Below are 17,560 nucleotides of genomic sequence, written 5' to 3'. Positions count from 1 at the left end.
CGGGCTCTCACCTCATTTGCCTAAGTATATCGCAAGGCATGCTGGGTGCAGAAAAACTTAATCTTCCCCTCTCACAATCAGTCATAACTGAAAGCCAGACACTCTCAGGCACTAGCCGTTTCAAACATTTATCAAGACAGCAGCTCTTGAACCCTCTATATCTCTCTCTGTGATACTAGCGCTAACATGCTCAGGATTTGGCTTTACCTGGGAGCCAGAGATCTACCCGGTGAGGGCGAGGCTTTTGAGCGTTTGGGAGCGTTGTGGACGTTGGACAGGAAACTATGCAAATTTCAAGCATCCAACCTTCCTGCTGCAGTGAGAGGCTCTTTCCATGGACATCTGCCTCTTGGATTCCTCTCAACTTGCCTTCTGATAAAACATTTTGTGAGCTGCAGTTACCTTCGACAGCTACGAGGTGGCGCTACATTCAGGTCAGAGCACAAGTATGCAAAAATGTTACGGACTTTGGCCAGATTTATCGATGGGTCTTGCATATTTTTTTCAGAGGCTAGAAATTGCCTAGAAATGCTTTTTAACATAGAGATGCTGGAGGTATAATGTCTGGTCGGGCCTCAGCCCTTTCACTGCCTGCCCAAAATAACATATTTATTACCAGCACATGTGAATGGCGACTCTGCTTTATGAAACTTATCATATATTAGGACAATGAATATAGCAGAAGGGGCGATTGAGATGTTTGCCTACGTATTTTTTAATTTCTATATATATGGCTGATTAATCTGTTCATGATATTTCCATTTTGTGACATGTTGAACTAAAATATATCCTGCTTGCAGAATACATAAGTATTTGCACTGCGTTGGCCGGGAATCGAACCCGGGTCAACTGCTTGGAAGGAAGCTATGCTCACCACTATACCACCAACGCCCTCTGTCATTTATGCTTATTATTGTGTCTCTTTACTTTCAAAGTAAAGGGTGGATCCTTTGACGATCCCTCTCTTGTATTTCAGCAGACACAGATAGTTGAGAAGTCTTTTCTCACATAGCTGGCGCAAGCTTGCGCTTTTCCTTTCTGGCAGCGTGGAAATGACAGCTTGGTCCTTGGAAGGAAAATAAAGCAAATTTAGCAGAGGATGGTTTCGATCCATCAACCTCTGGGTTATGGGCCCAGCACGCTTCCGCTGCGCCACTCTGCTCCTCTGTGAAAGTGTTCTCTTTATGCAGATGAGGAGCATTCAGTGGAGTGACGTGGGCGTTCGGGACGTGAGAGGACGTTGGACAGGAAACTATGCAAATTTGAAGCATCCAACCTTCCTGCTGTAGTCAGAGGCTCTTTCTATGGACATCTGCCTCTTGGATTCCTCTCAACTTGCCCTCTTATGAAACATTTTGTGAGCTGCAGTTACCTCCGATGGCTACAAGGTGGCGCTACATTCAGGTGAGAGCACAAGTATGCCCAAAATGTTAGTGACTTTTGCCAGATTTATCGGTGGATCTTGCATATTTTTTTCAGAGGCTAGATATTGCCTAGAAATGCTTTTTAACATAGAGATGCTGGAGTTATAATGTCTGGTCGGGCCTCAGCCCTTTCATTGTCTGCCCACTGTAACATATTTATTACCAGCACATGTGAGTGGTGACTCTGCTTTATGGAACTTATCATATATTAGGGCAATGAATATAGCAGAAGGGGCGATCGAGATGTTTGCCTACGTATTTGTTTATTTTTTTATATCTGGCTGATTAATCTGTTCATGATATTTCCATTTTGTGACATATTGCATTAAAATATATCCAGCTTGCAGAATATATAAGTATTTGTACTGCATTGGCCGGGAATCGAACCCGGGTCAACTGCTTGGAAGGCAGCTATGCTCACCACTATACCACCAACGCCCTATGATCTGTATGCTCTCGGTTCTAAACATTACGACCCTGAGTGCAATGTCTATCTTGCACCAGCTTCAACGGTGCATTTGGTTTAGATACCAACATGAAAAGCAGTAGAAAGTTTTTAGCAGAGGGTAAGGAACTGGGATTGAAACCAAGGTCAAAGCTGTGCGGAAGAGAAGAATGGAAAGCAGTAGTACAAATAATAGATATGAACATATAGATGCAGCATGGGAAGCAAAGCAGGGAAGAGAAAGAGAGAACATTCCAGGAAATGCCCAGGAGATAGATAATAGCACAACTAAAAGGGAAGAATGAAATTCAAAGCATGCCCAGAAAAGTGTTTGAAGGTCCCTCCAGTCATTTATGCTTATTATTGTGTGTCTTTACTTTCAAAGTACAGGGTGGATCCTTTTACGATCCCTCTCATGTATTTCAGCAGACACAGATAGTTGAGAAGTCTTTTCTCACTTAGCTGGCAAAAGCTTGCGCTTTTACTTGCTGGCAGCCTGGGAATGACAGCTTGGTCCTTGGAAGAAAAATCAAGCAAAATTAGCAGAGGATGGTTTCGATCCATCGACCTCTGGGTTATGGGCCCAGCACGCTTCCGCTGCGCCACTCTGCTCCGTTGTGAAAGTGTTCTCTTTATGCAAATAAGGAGCATTCAGCAGAGTAGAGTGGGATTGGTCGGGCTCTCACCTCATTTGCCTAAGTATATCGCAAGGCATGCTGGGTGCAGAAAAACTTAATCTTCCCCTCTCACAATCAGTCATAACTGAAAGCCAGACACTCTCAGGCACTAGCCGTTTCAAACATTTATCAAGACAGCAGCTCTTGAACCCTCTATATCTCTCTCTGTGATACTAGCGCTAACATGCTCAGGATTTGGCTTTACCTGGGAGCCAGAGATCTACCCGGTGAGGGCTTGCCCGGTGTGAGGCTTTTGAGCGTTTGGGAGCGTTGTGGACGTTGGACAGGAAACTATGCAAATTTCAAGCATCCAACCTTCCTGCTGCAGTGAGAGGCTCTTTCCATGGACATCTGCCTCTTGGATTCCTCTCAACTTGCCTTCTGATAAAACATTTTGTGAGCTGCAGTTACCTTCGACAGCTACGAGGTGGCGCTACATTCAGGTCAGAGCACAAGTATGCAAAAATGTTACGGACTTTGGCCAGATTTATCGATGGGTCTTGCATATTTTTTTCAGAGGCTAGAAATTGCCTAGAAATGCTTTTTAACATAGAGATGGCGGAGGTATAATGTCTGGTCGGGCCTCAGCCCTTTCATTGCCTGCCCAAAATAACATATTTATTACCAGCACATGTGAATGGCGACTCTGCTTTATGAAACTTATCATATATTAGGACAATGAATATAGCAGAAGGGGCGATTGAGATGTTTGCCTACGTATTTTTTAATTTCTATATATATGGCTGATTAATCTGTTCATGATATTTCCATTTTGTGACATGTTGAACTAAAATATATCCTGCTTGCAGAATACATAAGTATTTGCACTGCGTTGGCCGGGAATCGAACCTAGGTCAACTGCTTGGAAGGCAGCTATGCTCACCACTATACCACCAACGCCCTCTGTCATTTATGCTTATTATTGTGTCTCTTTACTTTCAAAGTAAAGGGTGGATCCTTTGACGATCCCTCTCTTGTATTTCAGCAGACACAGATAGTTGAGAAGTCTTTTCTCACATAGCTGGCGCAAGCTTGCGCTTTTCCTTTCTGGCAGCGTGGAAATGACAGCTTGGTCCTTGGAAGGAAAATAAAGCAAATTTAGCAGAGGATGGTTTCGATCCATCGACCTCTGGGTTATGGGCCCAGCACGCTTCCGCTGCGCCACTCTGCTCCTCTGTGAAAGTGTTCTCTTTATGCAGATGAGGAGCATTCAGTGGAGTGACGTGGGCGTTCGGGACGTGAGAGGACGTTGGACAGGAAACTATGCAAATTTGAAGCATCCAACCTTCCTGCTGTAGTCAGAGGCTCTTTCTATGGACATCTGCCTCTTGGATTCCTCTCAACTTGCCCTCTTATGAAACATTTTGTGAGCTGCAGTTACCTCCGATGGCTACAAGGTGGCGCTACATTCAGGTGAGAGCACAAGTATGCCCAAAATGTTAGTGACTTTTGCCAGATTTATCGGTGGATCTTGCATATTTTTTTCAGAGGCTAGATATTGCCTAGAAATGCTTTTTAACATAGAGATGCTGGAGTTATAATGTCTGGTCGGGCCTCAGCCCTTTCATTGTCTGCCCACTGTAACATATTTATTACCAGCACATGTGAGTGGTGACTCTGCTTTATGGAACTTATCATATATTAGGGCAATGAATATAGCAGAAGGGGTGATCGAGATGTTTGCCTACGTATTTGTTTACTTTTTTTTATATCTGGCTGATTAATCTGTTCATGATATTTCCATTTTGTGACATATTGCATTAAAATATATCCAGCTTGCAGAATATATAAGTATTTGTACTGCGTTGGCCGGGAATCGAACCCGGGTCAACTGCTTGGAAGGCAGCTATGCTCACCACTATACCACCAACGCCCTATGATCTGTATGCTCTCGGTTCTAAACATTACGACCCTGAGTGCAATGTCTATCTTGCACCAGCTTCAACGGTGCATTTGGTTTAGATACCAACATGAAAAGCAGTAGAAAGTTTTTAGCAGAGGGTAAGGAACTGGGATTGAAACCAAGGTCAAAGCTGTGCGGAAGAGAAGAATGGAAAGCAGTAGTACAAATAATAGATATGAACATATAGATGCAGCATGGGAAGCAAAGCAGGGAAGAGAAAGAGAGAACATTCCAGGAAATGCCCAGGAGATAGATAATAGCACAACTAAAAGGGAAGAATGAAATTCAAAGCATGCCCAGAAAAGTGTTTGAAGGTCCCACCAGTCATTTATGCTTATTATTGTGTGTCTTTACTTTCAAAGTACAGGGTGGATCCTTTTACGATCCCTCTCTTGTATTTCAGCAGACACAGATAGTTGAGAAGTCTTTTCTCACATAGCTGGCAAAAGCTTGCGCTTTTACTTGCTGGCAGCCTGGGAATGACAGCTTGGTCCTTGGAAGAAAAATCAAGCAAAATTAGCAGAGGATGGTTTCGATCCATCGACCTCTGGGTTATGGGCCCAGCACGCTTCCGCTGCGCCACTCTGCTCCGTTGTGAAAGTGTTCTCTTTATGCAAATAAGGAGCATTCAGCAGAGTAGAGTGGGATTGGTCGGGCTCTCACCTCATTTGCCTAAGTATATCGCAAGGCATGCTGGGTGCAGAAAAACTTAATCTTCCCCTCTCACAATCAGTCATAACTGAAAGCCAGACACTCTCAGGCACTAGCCGTTTCAAACATTTATCAAGACAGCAGCTCTTGAACCCTCTATATCTCTCTCTGTGATACTAGCGCTAACATGCTCAGGATTTGGCTTTACCTGGGAGCCAGAGATCTACCCGGTGAGGGCTTGCCCGGTGTGAGGCTTTTGAGCGTTTGGGAGCGTTGTGGACGTTGGACAGGAAACTATGCAAATTTCAAGCATCCAACCTTCCTGCTGCAGTGAGAGGCTCTTTCCATGGACATCTGCCTCTTGGATTCCTCTCAACTTGCCTTCTGATAAAACATTTTGTGAGCTGCAGTTACCTTCGACAGCTACGAGGTGGCGCTACATTCAGGTCAGAGCACAAGTATGCAAAAATGTTACGGACTTTGGCCAGATTTATCGATGGGTCTTGCATATTTTTTTCAGAGGCTAGAAATTGCCTAGAAATGCTTTTTAACATAGAGATGCTGGAGGTATAATGTCTGGTCGGGCCTCAGCCCTTTCATTGCCTGCCCAAAATAACATATTTATTACCAGCACATGTGAATGGCGACTCTGCTTTATGAAACTTATCATATATTAGGACAATGAATATAGCAGAAGGGGCGATTGAGATGTTTGCCTACGTATTTTTTATTTTCTATATATATGGCTGATTAATCTGTTCATGATATTTCCATTTTGTGACATGTTGAACTAAAATATATCCTGCTTGCAGAATACATAAGTATTTGCACTGCGTTGGCCGGGAATCGAACCCAGGTCAACTGCTTGGAAGGCAGCTATGCTCACCACTATACCACCAACGCCCTCTGTCATTTATGCTTATTATTGTGTCTCTTTACTTTCAAAGTAAAGGGTGGATCCTTTGACGATCCCTCTCTTGTATTTCAGCAGACACAGATAGTTGAGAAGTCTTTTCTCACATAGCTGGCGCAAGCTTGCGCTTTTCCTTTCTGGCAGCGTGGAAATGACAGCTTGGTCCTTGGAAGGAAAATAAAGCAAATTTAGCAGAGGATGGTTTCGATCCATCGACCTCTGGGTTATGGGCCCAGCACGCTTCCGCTGCGCCACTCTGCTCCTCTGTGAAAGTGTTCTCTTTATGCAGATGAGGAGCATTCAGTGGAGTGACGTGGGCGTTCGGGACGTGAGAGGACGTTGGACAGGAAACTATGCAAATTTGAAGCATCCAACCTTCCTGCTGTAGTCAGAGGCTCTTTCTATGGACATCTGCCTCTTGGATTCCTCTCAACTTGCCCTCTTATGAAACATTTTGTGAGCTGCAGTTACCTCCGATGGCTACAAGGTGGCGCTACATTCAGGTGAGAGCACAAGTATGCCCAAAATGTTAGTGACTTTTGCCAGATTTATCGGTGGATCTTGCATATTTTTTTCAGAGGCTAGATATTGCCTAGAAATGCTTTTTAACATAGAGATGCTGGAGTTATAATGTCTGGTCGGGCCTCAGCCCTTTCATTGTCTGCCCACTGTAACATATTTATTACCAGCACATGTGAGTGGTGACTCTGCTTTATGGAACTTATCATATATTAGGGCAATGAATATAGCAGAAGGGGCGATCGAGATGTTTGCCTACGTATTTGTTTATTTTTTTATATCTGGCTGATTAATCTGTTCATGATATTTCCATTTTGTGACATATTGCATTAAAATATATCCAGCTTGCAGAATATACAAGTATTTGTACTGCGTTGGCCGGGAATCGAACCCGGGTCAACTGCTTGGAAGGCAGCTATGCTCACCACTATACCACCAACGCCCTATGATCTATATGCTCTCGGTTCTAAACATTACGACCCTGAGTGCAATGTCTATCTTGCACCAGCTTCAACGGTGCATTTGGTTTAGATACCAACATGAAAAGCAGTAGAACGTTTTTAGCAGAGGGTAAGGAACTGGGATTGAAACCAAGGTCAAAGCTGTGCGGAAGAGAAGAATGGAAAGCAGTAGTACAAATAATAGATATGAACATATAGATGCAGCATGGGAAGCAAAGCAGGGAAGAGAAAGAGAGAACATTCCAGGAAATGCCCAGGAGATAGATAATAGCACAACTAAAAGGGAAGAATGAAATTCAAAGCATGCCCAGAAAAGTGTTTGAAGGTCCCACCAGTCATTTATGCTTATTATTGTGTGTCTTTACTTTCAAAGTACAGGGTGGATCATTTTACGATCCCTCTCTTGTATTTCAGCAGACACAGATAGTTGAGAAGTCTTTTCTCACATAGCTGGCAAAAGCTTGCGCTTTTACTTGCTGGCAGCCTGGGAATGACAGCTTGGTCCTTGGAAGAAAAATCAAGCAAAATTAGCAGAGGATGGTTTCGATCCATCGACCTCTGGGTTATGGGCCCAGCACGCTTCCGCTGCGCCACTCTGCTCCGTTGTGAAAGTGTTCTCTTTATGCAAATAAGGAGCATTCAGCAGAGTAGAGTGGGATTGGTCGGGCTCTCACCTCATTTGCCTAAGTATATCGCAAGGCATGCTGGGTGCAGAAAAACTTAATCTTCCCCTCTCACAATCAGTCATAACTGAAAGCCAGACACTCTCAGGCACTAGCCGTTTCAAACATTTATCAAGACAGCAGCTCTTGAACCCTCTATATCTCTCTCTGTGATACTAGCGCTAACATGCTCAGGATTTGGCTTTACCTGGGAGCCAGAGATCTACCCGGTGAGGGCGAGGCTTTTGAGCGTTTGGGAGCGTTGTGGACGTTGGACAGGAAACTATGCAAATTTCAAGCATCCAACCTTCCTGCTGCAGTGAGAGGCTCTTTCCATGGACATCTGCCTCTTGGATTCCTCTCAACTTGCCTTCTGATAAAACATTTTGTGAGCTGCAGTTACCTTCGACAGCTACGAGGTGGCGCTACATTCAGGTCAGAGCACAAGTATGCAAAAATGTTACGGACTTTGGCCAGATTTATCGATGGGTCTTGCATATTTTTTTCAGAGGCTAGAAATTGCCTAGAAATGCTTTTTAACATAGAGATGCTGGAGGTATAATGTCTGGTCGGGCCTCAGCCCTTTCATTGCCTGCCCAAAATAACATATTTATTACCAGCACATGTGAATGGCGACTCTGCTTTATGAAACTTATCATATATTAGGACAATGAATATAGCAGAAGGGGCGATTGAGATGTTTGCCTACGTATTTTTTAATTTCTATATATATGGCTGATTAATCTGTTCATGATATTTCCATTTTGTGACATGTTGAACTAAAATATATCCTGCTTGCAGAATACATAAGTATTTGCACTGCGTTGGCCGGGAATCGAACCCGGGTCAACTGCTTGGAAGGAAGCTATGCTCACCACTATACCACCAACGCCCTCTGTCATTTATGCTTATTATTGTGTCTCTTTACTTTCAAAGTAAAGGGTGGATCCTTTGACGATCCCTCTCTTGTATTTCAGCAGACACAGATAGTTGAGAAGTCTTTTCTCACATAGCTGGCGCAAGCTTGCGCTTTTCCTTTCTGGCAGCGTGGAAATGACAGCTTGGTCCTTGGAAGGAAAATAAAGCAAATTTAGCAGAGGATGGTTTCGATCCATCAACCTCTGGGTTATGGGCCCAGCACGCTTCCGCTGCGCCACTCTGCTCCTCTGTGAAAGTGTTCTCTTTATGCAGATGAGGAGCATTCAGTGGAGTGACGTGGGCGTTCGGGACGTGAGAGGACGTTGGACAGGAAACTATGCAAATTTGAAGCATCCAACCTTCCTGCTGTAGTCAGAGGCTCTTTCTATGGACATCTGCCTCTTGGATTCCTCTCAACTTGCCCTCTTATGAAAAATTTTGTGAGCTGCAGTTACCTCCGATGGCTACAAGGTGGCGCTACATTCAGGTGAGAGCACAAGTATGCCCAAAATGTTAGTGACTTTTGCCAGATTTATCGGTGGATCTTGCATATTTTTTTCAGAGGCTAGATATTGCCTAGAAATGCTTTTTAACATAGAGATGCTGGAGTTATAATGTCTGGTCGGGCCTCAGCCCTTTCATTGTCTGCCCACTGTAACATATTTATTACCAGCACATGTGAGTGGTGACTCTGCTTTATGGAACTTATCATATATTAGGGCAATGAATATAGCAGAAGGGGCGATCGAGATGTTTGCCTACGTATTTGTTTATTTTTTTATATCTGGCTGATTAATCTGTTCATGATATTTCCATTTTGTGACATATTGCATTAAAATATATCCAGCTTGCAGAATATATAAGTATTTGTACTGCATTGGCCGGGAATCGAACCCGGGTCAACTGCTTGGAAGGCAGCTATGCTCACCACTATACCACCAACGCCCTATGATCTGTATGCTCTCGGTTCTAAACATTACGACCCTGAGTGCAATGTCTATCTTGCACCAGCTTCAACGGTGCATTTGGTTTAGATACCAACATGAAAAGCAGTAGAAAGTTTTTAGCAGAGGGTAAGGAACTGGGATTGAAACCAAGGTCAAAGCTGTGCGGAAGAGAAGAATGGAAAGCAGTAGTACAAATAATAGATATGAACATATAGATGCAGCATGGGAAGCAAAGCAGGGAAGAGAAAGAGAGAACATTCCAGGAAATGCCCAGGAGATAGATAATAGCACAACTAAAAGGGAAGAATGAAATTCAAAGCATGCCCAGAAAAGTGTTTGAAGGTCCCTCCAGTCATTTATGCTTATTATTGTGTGTCTTTACTTTCAAAGTACAGGGTGGATCCTTTTACGATCCCTCTCATGTATTTCAGCAGACACAGATAGTTGAGAAGTCTTTTCTCACTTAGCTGGCAAAAGCTTGCGCTTTTACTTGCTGGCAGCCTGGGAATGACAGCTTGGTCCTTGGAAGAAAAATCAAGCAAAATTAGCAGAGGATGGTTTCGATCCATCGACCTCTGGGTTATGGGCCCAGCACGCTTCCGCTGCGCCACTCTGCTCCATTGTGAAAGTGTTCTCTTTATGCAAATAAGGAGCATTCAGCAGAGTAGAGTGGGATTAGTCGGGCTCTCACCTCATTTGCCTAAGTATATCGCAAGGCATGCTGGGTGCAGAAAAACTTAATCTTCCCCTCTCACAATCAGTCATAACTGAAAGCCAGACACTCTCAGGCACTAGCCGTTTCAAACATTTATCAAGACAGCAGCTCTTGAACCCTCTATATCTCTCTCTGTGATACTAGCGCTAACATGCTCAGGATTTGGCTTTACCTGGGAGCCAGAGATCTACCCGGTGAGGGCTTGCCCGGTGTGAGGCTTTTGAGCGTTTGGGAGCGTTGTGGACGTTGGACAGGAAACTATGCAAATTTCAAGCATCCAACCTTCCTGCTGCAGTGAGAGGCTCTTTCCATGGACATCTGCCTCTTGGATTCCTCTCAACTTGCCTTCTGATAAAACATTTTGTGAGCTGCAGTTACCTTCGACAGCTACGAGGTGGCGCTACATTCAGGTCAGAGCACAAGTATGCAAAAATGTTACGGACTTTGGCCAGATTTATCGATGGGTCTTGCATATTTTTTTCAGAGGCTAGAAATTGCCTAGAAATGCTTTTTAACATAGAGATGGCGGAGGTATAATGTCTGGTCGGGCCTCAGCCCTTTCATTGCCTGCCCAAAATAACATATTTATTACCAGCACATGTGAATGGCGACTCTGCTTTATGAAACTTATCATATATTAGGACAATGAATATAGCAGAAGGGGCGATTGAGATGTTTGCCTACGTATTTTTTAATTTCTATATATATGGCTGATTAATCTGTTCATGATATTTCCATTTTGTGACATGTTGAACTAAAATATATCCTGCTTGCAGAATACATAAGTATTTGCACTGCGTTGGCCGGGAATCGAACCTAGGTCAACTGCTTGGAAGGCAGCTATGCTCACCACTATACCACCAACGCCCTCTGTCATTTATGCTTATTATTGTGTCTCTTTACTTTCAAAGTAAAGGGTGGATCCTTTGACGATCCCTCTCTTGTATTTCAGCAGACACAGATAGTTGAGAAGTCTTTTCTCACATAGCTGGCGCAAGCTTGCGCTTTTCCTTTCTGGCAGCGTGGAAATGACAGCTTGGTCCTTGGAAGGAAAATAAAGCAAATTTAGCAGAGGATGGTTTCGATCCATCGACCTCTGGGTTATGGGCCCAGCACGCTTCCGCTGCGCCACTCTGCTCCTCTGTGAAAGTGTTCTCTTTATGCAGATGAGGAGCATTCAGTGGAGTGACGTGGGCGTTCGGGACGTGAGAGGACGTTGGACAGGAAACTATGCAAATTTGAAGCATCCAACCTTCCTGCTGTAGTCAGAGGCTCTTTCTATGGACATCTGCCTCTTGGATTCCTCTCAACTTGCCCTCTTATGAAACATTTTGTGAGCTGCAGTTACCTCCGATGGCTACAAGGTGGCGCTACATTCAGGTGAGAGCACAAGTATGCCCAAAATGTTAGTGACTTTTGCCAGATTTATCGGTGGATCTTGCATATTTTTTTCAGAGGCTAGATATTGCCTAGAAATGCTTTTTAACATAGAGATGCTGGAGTTATAATGTCTGGTCGGGCCTCAGCCCTTTCATTGTCTGCCCACTGTAACATATTTATTACCAGCACATGTGAGTGGTGACTCTGCTTTATGGAACTTATCATATATTAGGGCAATGAATATAGCAGAAGGGGTGATCGAGATGTTTGCCTACGTATTTGTTTACTTTTTTTTATATCTGGCTGATTAATCTGTTCATGATATTTCCATTTTGTGACATATTGCATTAAAATATATCCAGCTTGCAGAATATATAAGTATTTGTACTGCGTTGGCCGGGAATCGAACCCGGGTCAACTGCTTGGAAGGCAGCTATGCTCACCACTATACCACCAACGCCCTATGATCTGTATGCTCTCGGTTCTAAACATTACGACCCTGAGTGCAATGTCTATCTTGCACCAGCTTCAACGGTGCATTTGGTTTAGATACCAACATGAAAAGCAGTAGAAAGTTTTTAGCAGAGGGTAAGGAACTGGGATTGAAACCAAGGTCAAAGCTGTGCGGAAGAGAAGAATGGAAAGCAGTAGTACAAATAATAGATATGAACATATAGATGCAGCATGGGAAGCAAAGCAGGGAAGAGAAAGAGAGAACATTCCAGGAAATGCCCAGGAGATAGATAATAGCACAACTAAAAGGGAAGAATGAAATTCAAAGCATGCCCAGAAAAGTGTTTGAAGGTCCCACCAGTCATTTATGCTTATTATTGTGTGTCTTTACTTTCAAAGTACAGGGTGGATCCTTTTACGATCCCTCTCTTGTATTTCAGCAGACACAGATAGTTGAGAAGTCTTTTCTCACATAGCTGGCAAAAGCTTGCGCTTTTACTTGCTGGCAGCCTGGGAATGACAGCTTGGTCCTTGGAAGAAAAATCAAGCAAAATTAGCAGAGGATGGTTTCGATCCATCGACCTCTGGGTTATGGGCCCAGCACGCTTCCGCTGCGCCACTCTGCTCCGTTGTGAAAGTGTTCTCTTTATGCAAATAAGGAGCATTCAGCAGAGTAGAGTGGGATTGGTCGGGCTCTCACCTCATTTGCCTAAGTATATCGCAAGGCATGCTGGGTGCAGAAAAACTTAATCTTCCCCTCTCACAATCAGTCATAACTGAAAGCCAGACACTCTCAGGCACTAGCCGTTTCAAACATTTATCAAGACAGCAGCTCTTGAACCCTCTATATCTCTCTCTGTGATACTAGCGCTAACATGCTCAGGATTTGGCTTTACCTGGGAGCCAGAGATCTACCCGGTGAGGGCTTGCCCGGTGTGAGGCTTTTGAGCGTTTGGGAGCGTTGTGGACGTTGGACAGGAAACTATGCAAATTTCAAGCATCCAACCTTCCTGCTGCAGTGAGAGGCTCTTTCCATGGACATCTGCCTCTTGGATTCCTCTCAACTTGCCTTCTGATAAAACATTTTGTGAGCTGCAGTTACCTTCGACAGCTACGAGGTGGCGCTACATTCAGGTCAGAGCACAAGTATGCAAAAATGTTACGGACTTTGGCCAGATTTATCGATGGGTCTTGCATATTTTTTTCAGAGGCTAGAAATTGCCTAGAAATGCTTTTTAACATAGAGATGCTGGAGGTATAATGTCTGGTCGGGCCTCAGCCCTTTCATTGCCTGCCCAAAATAACATATTTATTACCAGCACATGTGAATGGCGACTCTGCTTTATGAAACTTATCATATATTAGGACAATGAATATAGCAGAAGGGGCGATTGAGATGTTTGCCTACGTATTTTTTATTTTCTATATATATGGCTGATTAATCTGTTCATGATATTTCCATTTTGTGACATGTTGAACTAAAATATATCCTGCTTGCAGAATACATAAGTATTTGCACTGCGTTGGCCGGGAATCGAACCCAGGTCAACTGCTTGGAAGGCAGCTATGCTCACCACTATACCACCAACGCCCTCTGTCATTTATGCTTATTATTGTGTCTCTTTACTTTCAAAGTAAAGGGTGGATCCTTTGACGATCCCTCTCTTGTATTTCAGCAGACACAGATAGTTGAGAAGTCTTTTCTCACATAGCTGGCGCAAGCTTGCGCTTTTCCTTTCTGGCAGCGTGGAAATGACAGCTTGGTCCTTGGAAGGAAAATAAAGCAAATTTAGCAGAGGATGGTTTCGATCCATCGACCTCTGGGTTATGGGCCCAGCACGCTTCCGCTGCGCCACTCTGCTCCTCTGTGAAAGTGTTCTCTTTATGCAGATGAGGAGCATTCAGTGGAGTGACGTGGGCGTTCGGGACGTGAGAGGACGTTGGACAGGAAACTATGCAAATTTGAAGCATCCAACCTTCCTGCTGTAGTCAGAGGCTCTTTCTATGGACATCTGCCTCTTGGATTCCTCTCAACTTGCCCTCTTATGAAACATTTTGTGAGCTGCAGTTACCTCCGATGGCTACAAGGTGGCGCTACATTCAGGTGAGAGCACAAGTATGCCCAAAATGTTAGTGACTTTTGCCAGATTTATCGGTGGATCTTGCATATTTTTTTCAGAGGCTAGATATTGCCTAGAAATGCTTTTTAACATAGAGATGCTGGAGTTATAATGTCTGGTCGGGCCTCAGCCCTTTCATTGTCTGCCCACTGTAACATATTTATTACCAGCACATGTGAGTGGTGACTCTGCTTTATGGAACTTATCATATATTAGGGCAATGAATATAGCAGAAGGGGCGATCGAGATGTTTGCCTACGTATTTGTTTATTTTTTTATATCTGGCTGATTAATCTGTTCATGATATTTCCATTTTGTGACATATTGCATTAAAATATATCCAGCTTGCAGAATATACAAGTATTTGTACTGCGTTGGCCGGGAATCGAACCCGGGTCAACTGCTTGGAAGGCAGCTATGCTCACCACTATACCACCAACGCCCTATGATCTATATGCTCTCGGTTCTAAACATTACGACCCTGAGTGCAATGTCTATCTTGCACCAGCTTCAACGGTGCATTTGGTTTAGATACCAACATGAAAAGCAGTAGAACGTTTTTAGCAGAGGGTAAGGAACTGGGATTGAAACCAAGGTCAAAGCTGTGCGGAAGAGAAGAATGGAAAGCAGTAGTACAAATAATAGATATGAACATATAGATGCAGCATGGGAAGCAAAGCAGGGAAGAGAAAGAGAGAACATTCCAGGAAATGCCCAGGAGATAGATAATAGCACAACTAAAAGGGAAGAATGAAATTCAAAGCATGCCCAGAAAAGTGTTTGAAGGTCCCACCAGTCATTTATGCTTATTATTGTGTGTCTTTACTTTCAAAGTACAGGGTGGATCATTTTACGATCCCTCTCTTGTATTTCAGCAGACACAGATAGTTGAGAAGTCTTTTCTCACATAGCTGGCAAAAGCTTGCGCTTTTACTTGCTGGCAGCCTGGGAATGACAGCTTGGTCCTTGGAAGAAAAATCAAGCAAAATTAGCAGAGGATGGTTTCGATCCATCGACCTCTGGGTTATGGGCCCAGCACGCTTCCGCTGCGCCACTCTGCTCCGTTGTGAAAGTGTTCTCTTTATGCAAATAAGGAGCATTCAGCAGAGTAGAGTGGGATTGGTCGGGCTCTCACCTCATTTGCCTAAGTATATCGCAAGGCATGCTGGGTGCAGAAAAACTTAATCTTCCCCTCTCACAATCAGTCATAACTGAAAGCCAGACACTCTCAGGCACTAGCCGTTTCAAACATTTATCAAGACAGCAGCTCTTGAACCCTCTATATCTCTCTCTGTGATACTAGCGCTAACATGCTCAGGATTTGGCTTTACCTGGGAGCCAGAGATCTACCCGGTGAGGGCGAGGCTTTTGAGCGTTTGGGAGCGTTGTGGACGTTGGACAGGAAACTATGCAAATTTCAAGCATCCAACCTTCCTGCTGCAGTGAGAGGCTCTTTCCATGGACATCTGCCTCTTGGATTCCTCTCAACTTGCCTTCTGATAAAACATTTTGTGAGCTGCAGTTACCTTCGACAGCTACGAGGTGGCGCTACATTCAGGTCAGAGCACAAGTATGCAAAAATGTTACGGACTTTGGCCAGATTTATCGATGGGTCTTGCATATTTTTTTCAGAGGCTAGAAATTGCCTAGAAATGCTTTTTAACATAGAGATGCTGGAGGTATAATGTCTGGTCGGGCCTCAGCCCTTTCATTGCCTGCCCAAAATAACATATTTATTACCAGCACATGTGAATGGCGACTCTGCTTTATGAAACTTATCATATATTAGGACAATGAATATAGCAGAAGGGGCGATTGAGATGTTTGCCTACGTATTTTTTAATTTCTATATATATGGCTGATTAATCTGTTCATGATATTTCCATTTTGTGACATGTTGAACTAAAATATATCCTGCTTGCAGAATACATAAGTATTTGCACTGCGTTGGCCGGGAATCGAACCCAGGTCAACTGCTTGGAAGGCAGCTATGCTCACCACTATACCACCAACGCCCTCTGTCATTTATGCTTATTATTGTGTCTCTTTACTTTCAAAGTAAAGGGTGGATCCTTTGACGATCCCTCTCTTGTATTTCAGCAGACACAGATAGTTGAGAAGTCTTTTCTCACATAGCTGGCGCAAGCTTGCGCTTTTCCTTTCTGGCAGCGTGGAAATGACAGCTTGGTCCTTGGAAGGAAAATAAAGCAAATTTAGCAGAGGATGGTTTCGATCCATCGACCTCTGGGTTATGGGCCCAGCACGCTTCCGCTGCGCCACTCTGCTCCTCTGTGAAAGTGTTCTCTTTATGCAGATGAGGAGCATTCAGTGGAGTGACGTGGGCGTTCGGGACGTGAGAGGACGTTGGACAGGAAACTATGCAAATTTGAAGCATCCAACCTTCCTGCTGTAGTCAGAGGCTCTTTCTATGGACATCTGCCTCTTGGATTCCTCTCAACTTGCCCTCTTATGAAACATTTTGTGAGCTGCAGTTACCTCCGATGGCTACAAGGTGGCGCTACATTCAGGTGAGAGCACAAGTATGCCCAAAATGTTAGTGACTTTTGCCAGATTTATCGGTGGATCTTGCATATTTTTTTCAGAGGCTAGATATTGCCTAGAAATGCTTTTTAACATAGAGATGCTGGAGTTATAATGTCTGGTCGGGCCTCAGCCCTTTCATTGTCTGCCCACTGTAACATATTTATTGCCAGCACATGTGAGTGGTGACTCTGCTTTATGGAACTTATCATATATTAGGGCAATGAATATAGCAGAAGGGGCGATCGAGATGTTTGCCTACGTATTTGTTTATTTTTTTATATCTGGCTGATTAATCTGTTCATGATATTTCCATTTTGTGACATATTGCATTAAAATATATCCAGCTTGCAGAATATATAAGTATTTGTACTGCGTTGGCCGGGAATCGAACCCGGGTCAACTGCTTGGAAGGCAGCTATGCTCACCACTATACCACCAACGCCCTATGATCTGTATGCTCTCGGTTCTAAACATTACGACCCTGAGTGCAATGTCTATCTTGCACCAGCTTCAACGGTGCATTTGGTTTAGATACCAACATGAAAAGCAGTAGAAAGTTTTTAGCAGAGGGTAAGGAACTGGGATTGAAACCAAGGTCAAAGCTGTGCGGAAGAGAAGAATGGAAAGCAGTAGTACAAATAATAGATATGAACATATAGATGCAGCATGGGAAGCAAAGCAGGGAAGAGAAAGAGAGAACATTCCAGGAAATGCCCAGGAGATAGATAATAGCACAACTAAAAGGGAAGAATGAAATTCAAAGCATGCCCAGAAAAGTGTTTGAAGGTCCCACCAGTCATTTATGCTTATTATTGTGTGTCTTTACTT

The 17,560-nt window shown here is 43.7% G+C and overlaps 10 non-coding genes across 10 annotated transcripts; all 10 read right to left on the bottom strand.

Moving 5' to 3' along the window:
- Positions 1-1,790: 1,790 nt before the first annotated feature.
- TRNAG-UCC (transfer RNA glycine (anticodon UCC)) lies at positions 1,791-1,862 on the bottom strand. Its single transcript has one exon. It is a non-coding gene; the product is annotated as a tRNA-Gly (tRNA).
- Positions 1,863-4,347: 2,485 nt separating this feature from the next.
- TRNAG-UCC (transfer RNA glycine (anticodon UCC)) lies at positions 4,348-4,419 on the bottom strand. Its single transcript has one exon. It is a non-coding gene; the product is annotated as a tRNA-Gly (tRNA).
- A 1,512-nt stretch (positions 4,420-5,931) lies between these two features.
- On the bottom strand, positions 5,932-6,003 carry TRNAG-UCC (transfer RNA glycine (anticodon UCC)). Its single transcript has one exon. It is a non-coding gene; the product is annotated as a tRNA-Gly (tRNA).
- An 899-nt stretch (positions 6,004-6,902) lies between these two features.
- On the bottom strand, positions 6,903-6,974 carry TRNAG-UCC (transfer RNA glycine (anticodon UCC)). Its single transcript has one exon. It is a non-coding gene; the product is annotated as a tRNA-Gly (tRNA).
- Positions 6,975-9,446: 2,472 nt separating this feature from the next.
- TRNAG-UCC (transfer RNA glycine (anticodon UCC)) lies at positions 9,447-9,518 on the bottom strand. Its single transcript has one exon. It is a non-coding gene; the product is annotated as a tRNA-Gly (tRNA).
- A 2,485-nt stretch (positions 9,519-12,003) lies between these two features.
- Positions 12,004-12,075, bottom strand: TRNAG-UCC (transfer RNA glycine (anticodon UCC)). The gene has a single exon. It is a non-coding gene; the product is annotated as a tRNA-Gly (tRNA).
- Positions 12,076-13,587: 1,512 nt separating this feature from the next.
- On the bottom strand, positions 13,588-13,659 carry TRNAG-UCC (transfer RNA glycine (anticodon UCC)). Its single transcript has one exon. It is a non-coding gene; the product is annotated as a tRNA-Gly (tRNA).
- An 899-nt stretch (positions 13,660-14,558) lies between these two features.
- On the bottom strand, positions 14,559-14,630 carry TRNAG-UCC (transfer RNA glycine (anticodon UCC)). The gene has a single exon. It is a non-coding gene; the product is annotated as a tRNA-Gly (tRNA).
- A 1,501-nt stretch (positions 14,631-16,131) lies between these two features.
- Positions 16,132-16,203, bottom strand: TRNAG-UCC (transfer RNA glycine (anticodon UCC)). Its single transcript has one exon. It is a non-coding gene; the product is annotated as a tRNA-Gly (tRNA).
- An 899-nt stretch (positions 16,204-17,102) lies between these two features.
- On the bottom strand, positions 17,103-17,174 carry TRNAG-UCC (transfer RNA glycine (anticodon UCC)). Its single transcript has one exon. It is a non-coding gene; the product is annotated as a tRNA-Gly (tRNA).
- Between the last annotated feature and the right edge of the window lie 386 nt (positions 17,175-17,560).

This window comes from Lissotriton helveticus, chromosome 11 (genome assembly GCF_964261635.1).
Source record: "Lissotriton helveticus chromosome 11, aLisHel1.1, whole genome shotgun sequence".
Taxonomy (NCBI): domain Eukaryota; kingdom Metazoa; phylum Chordata; class Amphibia; order Caudata; family Salamandridae; genus Lissotriton; species Lissotriton helveticus.
This window is presented reverse-complemented; position numbering and strand designations above follow the sequence as displayed.